The sequence below is a fragment of the Dromaius novaehollandiae genome, chromosome 11 (assembly GCF_036370855.1).
Source record: "Dromaius novaehollandiae isolate bDroNov1 chromosome 11, bDroNov1.hap1, whole genome shotgun sequence".
NCBI lineage: Eukaryota > Metazoa > Chordata > Aves > Casuariiformes > Dromaiidae > Dromaius > Dromaius novaehollandiae.
Window position 1 is genome coordinate 11,534,288 of NC_088108.1, and position 17,320 is coordinate 11,551,607.

The following is a 17,320-nucleotide window of genomic DNA, read 5'->3' on the forward strand; positions in this document are numbered from 1 at the left end:
GGCCTAGTCATTGTCTTACCATATCCTGTGGCTGAAAAAGGAAGCACCTGAGGATCTTCCCATACCCACTGTTTAACTGCATGTGTTAAAGGGGGCTTTTGTGTGAATAAATATATAGCCATTGCATTCCTGTGTACCTGAAGTGAATTTCTGTAGAGGAGATTGAAAGATACTGAAGATGCTGGAAGTTCTGAGAAAGGTCAAGGTTCACAGTGAGGGTTAATAATGCCTTTTTTGATTCATCATTGATCCTGAGCAAAAGCTTCACAATGAATTGTCTCCTCCACAAAGCTTTCATCTACCTGGAATCTCCTGGTGTGAAAATTCACAATTGACTTTCTCCCTCAGTTTTACTGCTTTGACAGAGTTTGTTCCAGAGAGTGGGCATGCTCTTGGGCACTTCTGTGGGAAAAAGAATGATCACTTCATTTTCTATTCTTTTACTTAAAATGGTAAGTGTGCAGGAAATACATACAGACATCTGCCTAATATTGAACCGTTAAGATATAAGTTGTTCTTAGTGTCTACAGTGTCTTAAAGAACTTTACAAACTTTGATTTATTTACGCTCACATGAACCTCTAACACAGATCAATATAATGGGCAGATGATGAAAATGAGGCAGAAAGGCTCTGACAGGCTCCTGTATCAGCAGGTTTAAATTAAAATGTAAGGCTATAAACTGGCATGGCTAAGAAATAAGTGCAACTTTTGTTCTGCAAACTTTGTCCAAACCACTAGTAAAAGCACAGATGTATAAGAGAGTCTGCTGTCAGGGGACAGAATGGTTATCTTAGCCCAAAGGGCTGCTGAGGAGCATACAAGTCTTCTGGTTCCTCAACCATGCCATCTTACAGTTTAAGGCACATCTTAACTGCAAAGCTAGCTCATGTGACTGGGATTTGCAAGCCTGTTCCAAGTTAGAGCGTTCTCATCTGCAGTCCATTCTACTAGGGCTGTTGTTAGAAGAGGCTTTTGAAGGTTCATCCCACTGGTTTTGTTACTGTAGCAGGGCTCCTACTAAATTTTGACTTTGTTCTTGGCAAACCAAGAAGTTTCAGGGAAATGCTGCAGCACAACCAGCCCTAACAAAGTCCCCAGTTGTAGCCTTTTCTTATTGACCAAACTTTGTTTAGGAAGTATGTTTGGAACCTAACTTAATCCTAGTTTGAGGCCCCTTGCTGTGCTATTTTGTATGGTCTATCTTGGCTTTTCTGTGATGCATTTCTGTGATGCAAATAGTCAAACATTTTCTAAAAGATGACTTCTACAGTTCTGAACATCTCATATGTTTAGAACCATCAGTGCTCCAAGATACAACAATATAATGCATGAAATGCTCTAGAAAAGAAAAATACAATGTTGGCTCCTCGATTATGTTACACTGCTAGAGGAACATGGGGAGAAGTGTAGAGATTTTTAAGGGGCTGAAACAGGAAGATTTAGGAGGAACAACTAGAGGAATAAGTGAGAGGAGACAAGTTAGGTCTGGGAGGAAGGTTAGTAAGAAAACCATTTTTTTGCTTTACCTGTGTATTTATATACCCTGTTCATTTAAGACTTGTTTATTCCTTTGGTATAACTGGGAGAAGGGAATATTGACCAAATGTTACAGAACATAAAGATGGATTGCTACTGATGTATGAGTATTTGGGGAAAGTGACAGGATCAGTACTCCTTTTAACACATCAGGATTCAAAGACTGCTTGTTTAATACTAATGAGAAAGTTAACATAAATATGGAGTGTTATACAGATAGGCTACAATTGGGCTCAGCTGTTCAGAGCACGTAGATATTGTACTGTTACAGATAGTCACCTGTGGTAATAGATTCTGATCCGTCCCCTACTTCAGTCAGCTGGAGTTCATTTGCTTTCTGGAGCAGGTTAGAACTTCAGTTTCCATGCAATACCTGTATCTCTTTTCTTCCAGTGTTCCCCAGACATTGACTCATAAGCTGTTTTTCATTCAGAACTTAAAACATTCAGCTTCTCCTTCTCAATTTTCTGCCAGAACCTGTTCCCATTGTCCCAGGGAAGTCACTTACATTGTGGCCATCCTACTTATGTCTTGGGCAAAACTGGCTTTCCACTTTTACCTCTGAGGAACCTCTGCTGCTGTATCCACACAGAGAGAAGATATGTACTGCATGGCCGGGCACTGAAAATTATTAGCCGTTACTGTTGCCTCCCTATTGCTTGCAAGGAGTGGCCTGAAACGGAGGGGTCCACTCTGACACTGAACAGTTTTGACTATTCTGACAGACTCTGCGAGTGTTTCATCACTGACTGCAATGAGAGAAGGACTTAAGTGCTTTATGTCCGTTTTCTTTGCAGATGTAAAAAACAATCAATGTCCGATACGCGGTGGGATTGCAATGAAGAATATGTACATGCTAAGTAATTATTTATGAATGTATGTATATTTCTGCCAATATGCATTTATTGGATGCACTAATAATACCAGTAATAATGCAAGTGCTGTTTGTCATCCATGCAACAACTCTATTGTGAGCTCATGAAACTTTGCAGTTATTCAAGATAGCTTTTTTATTTTTTTGCTAAAGAAAAAAATCAGTATTCCTCAATATAAAGACATTTTGATATTGATACCTAATTTTTCTAGCTGGTAAAGTACGCTTAATGATTTGATGTTTTTAATGGAAAGTATTCAAATAAATAGTTTCCAGTGCTAATGTTAATTGAAAATATTATGGCTGCCACAGAGCTGTGTATTGCCTGTTGCACACCAGTGCCGGTTCTGTTATTTATCTGTCCCTGGAAAGCCCAGGGCAAAATGGTAGTCTTGTCATTAAAAAAGGTAAAATGTGGGAAATTTTAGAGTAAACCTCTAGACATTACCTCAGCCCTCCTTGGAAGACGTTACCTTGGGAAAGCACAGGGTAAATACTGTATTTTGACTTGAAGTAAGATAATTAGTGACAGGAATTTCTGGGGCTTTCTTATATCTTTCGGTGGTCTCAGGTTTCTCAAGTGCTATGTCTGGGTACTTCAGTTATGAGTGTGATGTTGAGGAGAGAATTGGGCAGCAAAGAAAAGCCAAGCTGTTGTCTAAACAGAATTTGAAGATTTCTCTTGTGTTTACATCTTATGCGCATTTAAATGAAAGGGAGAGGGGAAAAGAATATGGGGAGGAGATAAAAAGCAATGTCTTCTGCTCTCTGTTAAGACTTCTTGTCTGCTGCTCGTTGTGTCTTCAGCACTAGGAACTGAATTGAATCCCCTAAGATAGCTTATGCTGGCGACCAGACAGACAGATACCCTATTGCAGCTTTCTTTCCATATTGCCAGCACCTCAAGTTAGTTTAAAAAGATGTCATAACATCTGTTTTATAGTCGATGCTATTACTGCTTCTATAAGCCATTTACTTGTAGCCTTACTGTATTTAAAAATCATAAGCCAGGAGGTTTCCAGTCCTTGACTGAACAAAGTGAAGGAAAAACCTGAAGATGTAGATAGAATTGCCCTTCTAATTTGTCAAGCTTGCTTTTTTTGTTGACAGTCAGCCTTGATTCCTTTCCAGCACACCTGATAATTCATGTGTCCTGTTGTCTTTACAGACTTTCTCAAAGTATCACTGTTAGATTACTAGAATATAGCATTTAAAGGGAAGATAGTAGTTGAGTAGTAATTGATTCGTGTGGATGACTGAAAGTAACCAGGAACTATTTCTAGGATTATCGTTCCTGGTCTTATGACAGAACAGCAAGTTGTTTTTTAAAAAAGTCATTTTCTCCAGGCTTGAAAATCCTGGTTTGAGTTTCTTTTGATATCACTGTAGAAATAGGCCTTGCTGTTAACATTTATTCACAGGAGAGTAAAAAGTGTTTGACCAGTAAATGTCAAAGAACATGTATTACTTGGATAATCCATTACAAAATAGACTGTCCTGTAACTTTACATATTTAAAAACAATAATGATCTGCCTAGTGTCTGCACAGATTTGATTGTCAGTACATGCAGCTGATCAGTTTTGAAATTAGAGTCCTGTATTTCAATCAGTTTCAATCCTATCCGTAAGGAATACGGTTTTATGTTTATTTAGGAGATTAGTTTGAGGGCAGTGGCTTTAAATCTATTTGCATCCATCTGTTGGATGTTGTACCCCTAAGTTAATATCCTCCAACTTGAAACTATTACCTGTTTACATAATTGTAGCAGTTCAGCAAGTTGTTTATATTGCTGCCAAATTATGCTGGAATATTCACATATTAAGGCACTGTATAAACATTAATGAACTACCTGGGATGCAGTCCTCATAATTTTTGTGATGAGAAATAAATTATATAGTACAACTAAAGAACCATAAATTTCTTAAGCCATTCTGCCAGTGGGATAGTAGAAAATCTGTTGTTATGTAACACTTTCGCCACCAAAGCAGCATTTGACATAATGTTTTGACATCACCTGCAAAAGATGTATCTGATTTAGTTAGAGATGCTCTACTTTTCCCTTTTAAACTGCCCAGCTAATTTTATTCATTGCTCATCTTTCTATTGAGAGGAAGTTTATTTAAGCAAGCTGTGCTCCATGCTCTTTTGCTTCTGTAATCTTTGCTTTTTTCTTGTGTGGCCACAGTTTAAAAGTTGCACACTTTTGATGCAGTTTTAAGCCTAAGCTTTCTGACATTTCTTTCCCTTCCTCTGTGTTTGGGAGCTATTGAGATAAAGTTGGAAAAGAGGGCATTTCTCTAAGAATAAATCCTATCAATCAACCTATCCTATCAGTTTCCTAATAATGGTGATTTATCAGAGTCTCCAAACTTTCCTTCAAAGCCTTCTCAATTCTATTAGGTTTTGATGGTGGATCAGATCTTACATGTCCTGAAAAAAAAATACATAATGTCCTATTTTTAAAACCCAGGCATAATATTCGGCACAAAAACATAACTCTCATTTTTCAATTGTTTAACTTTAAACACTATCCTGATATCAGGCTACTTGGACCAGCTGAACTAGTAAACATTTAATATAGTTCTATAAATTTCTCAATGGACATATAATTCTGAGAAAAGAAGGAAGTGGTCTCTTCAGGAAAGAACAAAGAGGGAGATTTTTAGCTCCAAGAGAAGAAGGTGTTTTAGAAAGCTCTGGGTGAACAGAAAAACTTAGATTTTTGCTATCATAGGCACTGAGAGATGTTAGTGATGCAAGTTGTTTCTACTCTTCTGAGACTAATAGCAATTCTTCTGTGCCCTCCCCTCATACCAAGTAAGTGCTGTGGATACCATAGCTAATACATGTGTTGATATATGTTAGCTATATCATGGGTGCTCAAAATTATGGATACTTGCAGTGACATCTCAATTCTCATTGGAGCAGGTGGAGTACGGGATGGTTCTTTCTACCGGCATTTCTATTTTTGTCATAACTGCTGTACCAGATAATGTTAGGTCTCCACAGCATTGGATATTCTAGCACACAGTGGCCAACTAAACTACCCTGAAGTTGCTTTGTGCTACTGCTTTCTGGGGATTGAGGTGGCGCAGCTTGATATGGCTCCTAGAAAAATCAGTGGTGGCATCCTTATTGAGTCAAAGTGAGGTCTGGTTTGTGTTAATTGGAGGATGCAGGTCAGCCTAACCTGGGTTTAGATTTCCTTAGTTTGATCAATGTGTGTTATACCCATCAAGTGTTTCAGGTGATGCTTTCTTCATTAATTAGAAGTAAACAGATACAGGAACTAAGGAGATTTGATCTTTGATTACTTTAATGGCTTTTCTTGACAGTGTCACTGTGTGGTTTGTTCAGCGATATTCCTGAGGCATTCCTTGGAGAGTTTTGCTTTTCTTTAAATCACTGTTGAACTTTGTCTGTTTGAGTTAGCACAGTGCTGATTTTCATATTTTCTCTCAGCTCACACTTTGTTCTTGTTTATTTAATTGCCAAAAGTGGTAGTCATCCAAATTCTAAACACAGCTAACCAAAGTCTAGATTTTCTGTCCTACAGTAGTTTATTCTATAACTGCAATTAACAAAATATTTTTTAATAAAAAAGTCATTTTTTAAAAAGCATTAATGTTTATGATTAGGAAGAATACATTTGCAACAGGAATGTCCTTGTCTAAATAAAAAAGAACACTTAAGTTGCAGTATTTTTGAATAAGAAATTGAATAAAATTTACCACTGAGAAAACAAAATACACTAAGTATTTATATAATAAAAATACAGCATATCTTTGCTTTCCTTTGTTTAAGTGCTGCATTTTAATACATTAAACTGTAAGAATGATTGTACAGATAGAATGTTTGATAGAAAATTCATTAATACTAATCTATACCATTAATACCAATCCTAATACCATCACCTCAGTTCAATGTAATGTAATTATTTCTATAACTTGTATTCTTATCATTGAAATATATAGAGATGTTTAACAGGAAGCATCTGTCCAATCAATTTACAAATTGCAGTACAATTCTGCTTGTGTTTTCTTTAAATTTGGTATGATTTTGTCAGCTTCCACCATCTTTTAAATGTCATGGTCATCATTGCCTAAAATTTTTAATTAAAACATCAGAAGATATTGATTAATTAAAATGCAAACATTAATTATTTCATGTCTCCATGTTCTTTTGAGAGAAAAATATACTTCTGGTATGTTCAAATTCAGTAAACTCTCTCCCTCTTTTCTGTAATGGTAATTTTAAATAACTTTCTTGTCTATGTTTTGTAAATGACCTGATTTGTTTCAGACAACTCTGACAGAGGAACTTCACTTAGAGGGGAAAACAGCAGGTTCCAGCTCTACTTGATCAGTCCCGCATGCTAATGAAGAGAAGGCAATTTGAGGTTTCACATGTGTTACCAGGTCAAGGGAAAGACTGACTTTTCAACCATTGTGAAAACTAGAAGCTCTGTTCTTCACTAAACTTTTGTATTTAATTAAGAAAATCCCACTAGGAATGAACTTTTCATGAAGAAGGAAAAGGTCTGTGAGTTAGAAGGACTGATGGTGACTATCAAATTATGCCCAGAGAAACTGGGGAAGAGTTCTGCATGTAAGATTAAAATTACAACTATTTGCATTCTTCCCTTTTTAAGTAAAGGCACCTACTAATTTTACCTAAAGCATTTTTCAGATTAAGAATTTTAGTACTGTGAGAGGTCAGGTTCTCCAGGAATCTCAAGAACCTGCATGTCCAGATAACGTTGACTTCAAATGAGATTTCTGTCCATGGCTCCTTTAGGCTTCTTTCAGGAGTCAAGCTAGATAACACAAGGTGAATGATTAAATGCTACCAAAATAAATAACAGTTTTAGCATTTTGTATACAAGAATTGAGTTCAATTCAGCATGCCTTGCAGCCTTGTAATAATTTGCAGCAGTACACCATGAGTTTAAAATAGTGACATCCTGATGTGGTAACATCATGCAACATATACATTATCCAGTGTTGCAGGGCAGTGATAAATCAAGCTTCATCTTAGCAGTAATTAGATACAACTTAGCTTGTTCTGAAATATCCTCAAGGAAGACGATGAGGTTAAACTTCAATATGATTGTAGCAAATTTACATGTCTGTTGCAGAGAGAAGATATTAACCAGCTACTTGCTGCATGTCATTCTTTGACAAGAACCTACTTATATCTCACCACACTGAAAAGCCATACATAAAAAAAATCTGAAGAGAAAGTTATACAGCTTACTTAACTGTTCATCATTTCAGCCATGAATTGTGAAACTAATTGTTAACAAAACCAGATGGGAGACTGAATGAAAGTGAACAGGATTTTGAAAAGGTCAAAGAGATGAGCTTTTTACCTTGGTTTCAGGTCTGAGATCTATTGACAAGATAACATTTGAGAATGGCTAGAGGCTGTTCATATTAAAGGTAAGAGAGAAAGGCAGAAAGCTCCAGCTCAGTGGTCCTCAGTAAGGGGACAGCATGAGGTAATTTATCTGCCTTGGGCTTTCAGCATTACAAAAGTATGTCCTGTGTTTGTTTTTCCGTTTGGTGTTGTAGGGAACATATTTATATGTTACATGTAAAACACTAGTGTTTTACAACATTGCTATTGTTACAAAATTGAGATATGTTGCAAAACAATCTCCAATTACTTGATCACATACTGTTTTTCCTCACAGAGTTCCTATGGTAGGTTAGGGTTGTCTGGTGAAGCATAATCTTGTGTATGTTTTTTTTGTTCCAGAAGGTGAAAGGTGTGCTGTGAATGAGTTAAAGAATTTCAGGCAAAGAAAGAATGGTATCCTTTTCAGCAACTGAATCTTACCCTGTGTCTGCGCTGCATTGCTGCTGTGAGAGTGCAGTCCATCCATACTGGGTTTCACAGGTCCTTTTTAACTTTGTATTCCTCACTCACTGCCTATCTATGTTTGAGATTCTGAGACATCATCTATAAAAGTGCTGACCACTCACACCTACAGCAGTGTTGTGACAAAGAGATATGATCCTTTAAACCTATATTAAAGGGTTATGTAACAACATCAAAAAGTTTGGAAAATCAAGAGTAACTCTTGGTAAAGAGTTTGTGCAGGAATGAACAGTTCAAAGGACTAGAATAGCATGTAAGAAATGAGGCATAATTTTAAGGAGTACTGTTTGTCCTGGGTCCTGAGTGGGGTCAGATCCTGTGGGGGGAAAAACAGGATATAGTATGTTCTCGAAGACAGTCACATGTGCATACATGCAGGACAAATTCAGTTCTGCCATTTACTACCTTTTAGCCACTTCACTTGTATGTTCTCTTCACTGTACTCTTTTCATTAGAATTTCTGTGCTTGTGTGTTTTTCTTGCCTAAATTTTTATTCAAGCAGACTCTACCCCCTTCACAGTGTAACTGATGAGGATAGGCTTCTATCCTGTACGTGGACCAGCATTCATGGAACACTGAAACCTACCAGCCAAGATGTTCTCAGACAGCAGAGCAACGGTAAGACTCCAGTACCTCAGTTCTCTTCCAGACTTCATCTGAAGTGGTTTGTTAAATACTTTGTCCTGTAAATATTTTGTCCTATTTTCTTCCTAATCCTGAATCCAACCCTTTAGTTCAATTTACCTATTTCTGGTTTGCATGCGTCCTCATTCCCCTCTCCATAGCTTTTTAGTCAGTCTTTCTCTCTTCCCTGTTTACTCTAGTCTCCAAGCACCTCCACATTCCCTGCCCTGCTGGCTTCTAGAAACTGATAGAAACATTGCCAATAAGGCAGCATTGCAGAAGGGGTAACCTGATCATAGCTGCTCCCTCCTTAACGGCTTGGTTCAGTACCTTGCTTGTGATTGCCCAGAATGGCAGCACCTGCAAGAAAAGTTCTGCTCAGCTGAGGTTGGAGTTTCTGCTGAGCATGTGCAAAGTGCTTTTTTTTAAAAAAGAGGACTTATAACATTACTATGTTCATCAAAGTTGACAGCTAAATCAATGCTTATTTTTGGTTGCTGATGTTTTAGAAGTTAAAACTTCTGCTCAGTTTCACCTTTTACGACCTGCAGAGGCTTTGTTTTTATTTTACTCTTCTGATCTTCTAGTTACAACTTCTGGTGAATTTCAGAGTCTATATCCTGTTGCTCCCCCCAATGGCTACCTCTTTCTTCTAGGAAGCTTGTCTTCTAAACTTTAAAACTCCTAGGGCATTTCTGAGCAAAGGTGGCTCATGCTTTTCCATGCTGTGACTTAAGCTGATGCATGTGAAGGTGCTTTAACTAAAAAGTGATCAGAGATGATGTTTGACTTGAATAAACACATAATAGAATACATTTGTTCCTCTGCAGTTTTTTACCTGCATCTTTTGGACCATTAAATGCTATTGCCAAATTCTGGGAAAAGAGCATTTGGAAAGGGCATGCTAGTTTGAGCTGCTCATCCAACGCAGATCCCACAAGACTCCTCTTCTCATTGACTCAAAAGTAAATGATGGCATCCAGAATGTTGCAGGAAGGACTAACCTTGTTGAAGCATCATGCTTAAAGGGTGCTGAGTGAACTCAGCATAGAGCCTTTGGGATCTGGTACAGTTGATAGCGATTACGGTAGGAGACAGAGGATACAGATTAGACAGAAATAATGTTTTTTTTCTGGGTTCTGTCTCTATTTATAGTAATAACAGAATGATCAGGCAGAATCATTCTCTTTGTAATCAGATACAGTGGAAATTATTACACCCTGCATTCACACTCATGATAGTGCCAATTTCTGAATACCTTGTGGATTTATCTTTATCTGTTAGGTACTGAATTCTGTAAGCTGACTTTACTGGAAACATGGCTCTCGAGTTTTTCTTGTGGACCAGAAGTAGCCTGCTGCAGGGCTTGTTCACTACTGGGGTCATGCCTGGCCTGTTGGTGGGCTGCTCTGGAGGTACACAAGAAGTGTGATTCATGGGCAGTTGCAATCAGTTTGCATAGCCTCGTGGACCACAATTTGGGAACTACTGGCTTAGTAACATAGCCACTCTGCTGCTGTTCGTACAGTAAACTCATGCAGCAGTGCAAGAAATAGTCATAGTGGCAGCAAACAAAAATTATTTTCTGGTTCTGAACCTTCTACATCACAGACCTGTTCCCTAAGATGAACTGTGAAGAAGGAGGTAGTAGAAAAAGAAAGAAGGAATTTGATCCTGACAAAAGACATTATTGTTTGCTATTGTTGCTATTTTATGCCTTTGTTGGTTTCACTACTGTTCCTTTCTATCAAGCATGATAGCAGGTGTCATTAAAGAATACTAAAGGGAAGCAAGTCCTTGCTAATTTCCGAAAGGCCTTATCCAAACCTTGAGCAGCTTTTATTCTGCCACACTCTGCGGAATTACAGATACCCAGCTCATCCTCTCCTGTGCCTCACCCCCATGACATTTGCTTTGCATTTCCACAGTTTGCATGCACATGGGAGCAGGATCTGTGTGGTAGCGGGACTAACTCCTCCTCTGCTTTATAAACAGAATGATACTGCACAAAACATCACCTTTAGCCTGAACAAGGTAGTCATGTGTACTTTGGTGTCCTTGTCGTAAAGTGCTAATTGCAAGGTTTTAATGTTTGAAATGGAGAGTTGCTTAACAGAGAAGGTGACCTCTCTGTTAACAGTACCTGAATACTGATGAGCTTATTCACTTTTCCTCTGGGGCAGTTCTAATGAGGGGAATATAGGGTCAGTTAGATTTCAGTATTAGCAATAAATGGAGGTCAGATTTCTGCAAAATTCGTATTTTGTAATTATACTAAGGATGCTGTCCAAAATACCCTCTAAGACCTGCAGCAGCTATTAATCCAGAATACCGAGTGAAAGATTAGAGTTTGTAAATGTTTAAATACTACATCAGTCCTTGCCAGAGACCTGCATTAAAGAATTCGGTAGCATTACCTGACATCTTGTTTACACAGGCTTCCCTGTTTTCAGAGCTTCTCTCTTTATTGTACTCACCATGTAGCTTGAGAAATTATCTGTGTCAATATGTATGTGCATAAAGCTGTTTCTCAAGGGCTACACTGCAGTGTGCTTGCCTGCCTGCAAGAAGTACTTGGGCAAGTGCAATCTCTTTGAGGATTACCTAAAATGTAGAGATGTTCCCTGGAATGGCTGTGGGGAGGGCCAGGAAGTCTCTGGTTCCTCAGTACTTCCAGCCCTTCTCTGGCCAGCACATCAGAGCGGGAGCTGGTAGTACTTAATTTGCACATTTGTAGGCCAGACAGGAAATGGGAGAAGCCATGACTGAGGCGTGCCGTTGATTCAGTACTTCTTGTGGTGGTACAGCGTGTGCCTCGCCCAGTGCTCTGTACTCTGAAGTCAGTCTAAGTAGTGTCTTAGAAACAACTCTGATGATACGTGTTTGGCAGAGATCGTTGTATGAGATCACTTGCGTAGGACTTAGGAGAGTGTGTGGCAGGTCTGTGTGACTCACTTCAGCCAAGGAAAAATGACTGTATGAGATGAAGGCTTATAAAAATGCAATTTAGAGATTTATCAACATTGCAGTTCAAGCATAGTGGTTCAGGCAGATCCATATTGTGATAGGTACTTCACTTCCTCACCAAATGTGCCAGAAAAGGTTACAGTTATTAGTGCAAGTATTAATGGTTTTAAAATGCCTCTTTCTCATTTTTTTCATGGTAACTTTCGTGTGCAGCAATAAAGCTTTGTTTAGTACATAAAGCAAAAAGGAAAGTATCATTTTTTTGTTTGTTTTTTATATCAGTTTGGGGATAAATGGTTTCTGCCAATTGCAGGCTTCCTGTAGTAGTTAGTCAAATACTTTTTATAATGCATGGGAAGTAAATAATAGCCAATATTCTCCATTTGTGATTAATCACATTGATTCACAGAGAACAGCATGGTTCTTTGAGAGTTTGAGTGAACTAATCACAGTGCCCAGCCATTTGCTTGTGGAGACATACCCTCTTAGAGTGACTTAGTGTGTAGGTGTAGAAGCAAATTCCTTAGATTTGCTAATGATGTGGCATTTGGAGTTACTGCTTTGAGCCAAATGCAACTTCTGTTTGCAGCACAAGGGATACAGCAGAGATGACCAAGTTCATCACATACTTTGTAAAGTAAAATAAAATTATTTTTCTTCTGATACTTGCATTAATTTCTTTGTAACACCTCCTCCTTAGATGCTGACTTGTGTGATTATCACCAACTGAGGTAATATTTTTTGGCTCAAGAACTTTGAATGCTAAGGAAAGTGCAATTTCCGAATGACACTGAGGAAATCCTCCTTTTAGGAAAAACTGTGTGTGGGAACTTTCCTGAAAGCATCCTCAGGTATGTAAATGCTACTTTATGGGATCTGCTATAGATCTGATAGTACAGATATTTCTTACACAGATTTACTTGCATTAGTAGGATTTTTCCACTAACAAGATTACTGTGCTGCATTTTTGTTGTCTCTTAAGTTGGGTCTGTCACGGATACTGATGTTTTGAGATACTCTGCCTTTATGGTGTTATCCATCTGTGTTAACGACGCTTATGCAAGCACTACTGTGGACCCCAGAACCTTCAGTATATACGACAGCATATTGTTAAGCCGTGTCAGATTTGATACTCGGTGGTGGTGGTAGCTGGAGGAGGCTTGTATCTGTGTGGGCTTCCTTCCACTGGAAGCACTGGCTTCTACCGGAATGGCTATGAAGGGATGTTTTATGAGATGTCTCTAGTTCAGGCACGGTTTGGTTTTAAGCTTTCCCATGACATTCCTGACTAATCGCACCTAAAATGGTGTTTTAGTTCAGGAGCTGAATGACAGGCAAGTCAGATGTCCATACATCCAGAGCAGAGTGGACACCTGAGATGTGGGACCTCACTGATCATTACAGTCCATCAGAGAGATACTGTTAGGGCCCTGATCTCAGTGTTTGCAGTCATTTAGCTGGCATCATTCCTGTTCACTGTTTAGCACCAGAACTTGGGTGCTGTTGGAAAAAGAATTTTTGTATCTGTATAATTTATTCTTCTAGTGGATTGAGCTTGAGTTGATTGCTAAATACTCATGTTAGGCAAACCAGGAAATCCACATCAAGTACCACTTAACATATTTGCATTTGTGAAAGGCAGGCTATACAGTAATTAAACACATGTGCAATAGCAGAATAATTCTTTGGCTTTTTCAATGAGAAGTCTCCAAATGAAAATGACAGAAGTGTCACTTGGGGATGCACTGCTAAATACATTTCCTGCTAGCAGCTGATCTATGCTAGAACAGTTGCTGGTACTTGTGAGGTACAATGTTTATAGATAAAATTAGTTCCAAAATATGCAATCAAATATACCAAACAATATTCATGACCTGGTTGCATATAATGTGCTCTGTATTAACTGAATTTTTTTCCTCAGAGTTCTTGATTTGATTTGGGCATTTCCAATATGTGTAGAAAGGAAGTATAAGAACCACATAAAGAATAAACTTCACTGTAGTAGTTTAGAAAATTATATTTATTTGAATGTATATGCACATTCTGTGTAACATATACATACTGGACTCTTGAATCACACATCCCAGAGGACAGTAGGATTGTGGCAGACCATTTTAGCTACTGCTCCTGTAAGATGCATAAGCTTATGTTGAGTGCATAACTTAAGCTTGAAAACATGCTTACTTACAGAGCAGAAAAACAGGCTGTTCACCACGCCATTCTCCTGAAAAGTTTAGGCAAAGCAAATCAATTATAGAAAACTATAAAACATTCAGTATTGTTTGCAAACAGCTGAAAATATATAAATCTGATTAATTGTATGCTTTTTTTTTTTTTTTTTTTTTTTTAGTTTTTGAGTAACTCTGCTCTCCTCCAAATTATTCCTGTAGGTATTTCAACAAAATAGCTAGTTTGCATTACAGAAATGTTTAGATGGAATAAAGTTTCATAGTTCAGTTCTGAGCTGGTTCTATTTTTGAGCATTGATATCAGCTCCAGTAAAAGATGTCACAAATCTGGGGACTATTGGTATGAATCCCTTGGTGGTTTTCAGGTAAGTTCCTATATTTCTACTTCCGATTTTCCAGACACAATGAGTGCACGTGTAGTTTAATACATATGCAATAACATTAGCATATCTGGGGTGTGCCACATGTATTGTGCACATACAGTATAAAGAACTTGCGCAAGTGCAGCAGGTCTCCTGTGGCTTGCACGTACTGGAGGTACTGCACAAGCCATCCACACAGCAAGTGGGTGCATTCTCCAGTTGATGTGCACATTAAGTCTGTCTCCAGAAAGCATTAAATTTTTCATGTGCTTTTGCTATTTATGCATTGTACCTGCTGTGAATTAACTGCACCTGTTAAATGTTAAACCTACTGCCCTGGCTCTGAGTGAGCTGCAAGGCATCCAGAAATCCCAGACAAACCTTTAGAATTTTCATATTCCCTTTGGATAATATTTGCAGGTGCAGAAAGGGGAGCATCTTGGAAAATCTGGATTGGAAAATCTATTTTCAAGGTCATTTTTCTTAGTGCAGATAACTTCAAAGTTACAAAAATATCACAACTTGCACAATCCCAGAGGCACGGAAAGACTAATCCACCCACTTGCCTGCCTCTGAGGCAGGATCTGTTGTCTTTGAACTTTTCACATTTGGCTATCAATTTTCTTTCCAAATGCTTGTCCTCAATATAAAAAAAAAAAAAAAAAGTGACAAAACAGGTCATTTCTGTCTGAGAACTCATGCTGCCAACATTCTAATTTTGATAAGAGAGCAATAAAGTCCTGAAGCACAGAAAGAATAAAAGTATAGATTCCATTATAGATGGAATAATTCTTTATATTACCTCCCTATAAATGCAGGCATTTTCTTTAGGGTTTCTTTTTTAGGGTCTGATTTTAAAGACATTGGTATTTGCCACTATGTTTCACTATTTATCAGTCATTTATAGTCAAAGGAGCACCTGGCATTTGTGAAAAAGAAAATACACATGCCATCTTGGGCAGCATTGCCATAGTGGCTTTCGCATACAAGTGAGTGAAAAATTGGTTGTTTATTTGGTATATTTTTCATCATTTTGCTTGCTTGTTGCATGTCTAGGAATACACAGTCACGGTCTTTTAACTCGCTTTTTTAGTAATTATTTTGTGTGCTGCCTTATGATACCCTTTTAGTCACTGGTAGCTGTATAGTTGCAGATTGGGAAGCACTTGCATAGTTAATAGTGAGTTTATATTGTACAAAAATACCAGCAGTAAATATATTCTCTTTGCCACAATTAAAAGTAGATACCATGCCAAATTTCAGAGCTTTCTATAAAGCCAATTCTTCCTGAAACTTTTAGTAAGATGAGGAGGGGGAAATGGGCAGCTTTTCTGTCTGCTAAAGCCAAGATAGGACTTCGATTAACTTTTGAACAATCCATCAAAACTGCTGTGGCCTCTTCTGGCCCTTTACGTAGCCCAGTAGTTTCCCTCATACTTATCCTTTACTTGTGATCCCGACCAGTCCTGCTAGCGCACATTTCCTGCTGTCAGGACTCCACTCTTTGATCAGAATTGCCTAACGCACACTAAAACTGCAAAGTTAGAAAAAGAGGTCAATTGTCTAAAAGCAAGGCCCTGCCTGCCAAAACGTCACGGAGGAGGAAACTTAGGTGCAGCTGAACAGCTGAGCTAACCCAAGCGCCTCTCAGGTCTCACAAGTGGTAAGTCATGGAAAAGAGGCTGGTATTAGGGACTTGCATGCTGCCTGCTGCATGCACTCCCACTAACAGCTTACATCAAGCTGACACTTGCTGGGTCTTGGAGTGACCCAGAAAATCCAAATGTATGTTTAAAATATATAATGTAAATGTTAACTGGCTGTAGTACTGATTAACAAATAGGATTAAAATGATGTATGACTCTGAGACAGCTTCTCTAAATGTTAACTCTAATGCACTTGATTTCCTCATTCCCCAAGGTTGGTATATGCGTGTGGAGGAAATCATTGTCGGAATAACATTAAATATTCCCTCTCCCAGAGAACTACCACGGTAAGTGCATGGAGACTCCTGGAAGGCATAAAACAAAACGGGGTTAAGGTCTCTTATTCTATAGTACTGTCTCTCGAATGATCGCATGTAAACGTACCTTTTTTGGTGAACCGTCCTCCTCCTCGGGTGTTCTTTCTCTCCGTCCTCGTGAGCTCCCCCCGCTGCTGCGGTCGCAGGTGTCTCTCCAGCCCCCCGTCCCGCTCCCGGCCGGCCCGGGCGCCCCCAGCCCGGCGGCTCCCGGGGCGGCGCCGGCGAGCGCGGTCCTTGGCGGGGCGCGGGCGCCACCCTGCGGGCGCGGCGGGGCAGGCCCGGGCCGGGCTGCGGGGCGCTTCTGCGGGGCGCCTGCCCGTCCCGCTGCGGGAGCGGGGCTGGGGGCGCCGCTTGCCCAGTCTGGGGCGCTGGCTGAAGCGCAGGCCCGGTTCCCTGCTCTCCCTCCCCCCTCCTTGCCCCGCAACTGCGCAGACCAAAGGGGCTGCTCTCTGGGAAGGGCCCCCAGCTGAGCTCTCGCTCGGATCTCTCCCACAGGTGTGGGCCAAGGTGCAAACTTGTCTGTCCTGGGCTTTCCTGCTGTCATCTTAGTACATATGCTGTTCAGTTCCATTTTAAAAAATAGCTTATTTGGGAAATTACATTTTTTTCAGTTCCTGATACTTCGCTTGTGTGTTTATAGTTTCCAGACGTGAATCACCAACGGCACGCTGCAGCCAGGGAGGTGAGGCAGGAGTGGTGCCGGTTTGGCAGCGGGCACAGCAGCGGGTCGCCGCTTTGAGAAGGCGCGCAGTGAACGTGGAGCTGCCCGGGCGCAGCGCTCCCGCGGCCGGAGGGCACCGGCGCTCCGCGGAGCCACGGAGCTGCTGCCGGGGGTACGGCCGACACGCGTGTCGCAGC

The 17,320-nt window shown here is 39.6% G+C and overlaps 1 protein-coding gene across 3 annotated transcripts in view; it reads left to right on the top strand.

The window, feature by feature from the left end:
• Positions 1-17,320, top strand: part of IDS (iduronate 2-sulfatase) — a 33,356-nt gene that overhangs the window by 6,156 nt on the left and 9,880 nt on the right. Inside the window, exons 4-9 of one of the 3 annotated variants that reach the window (XM_064518259.1) lie at positions 8,174-8,314; positions 8,818-8,915; positions 12,589-12,619; positions 12,700-12,739; positions 16,360-16,432; positions 17,103-17,295. The gene's annotated coding sequence lies outside the window, so the exon portion shown is untranslated. Of the gene's footprint in view, positions 1-8,173; positions 8,315-8,817; positions 8,916-12,588; positions 12,740-14,309; positions 15,429-16,359; positions 16,433-17,102; positions 17,296-17,320 lie in introns of those variants that run through there. The other 2 variants (XM_064518258.1, XM_064518257.1) reach the window with 2 other exon arrangements.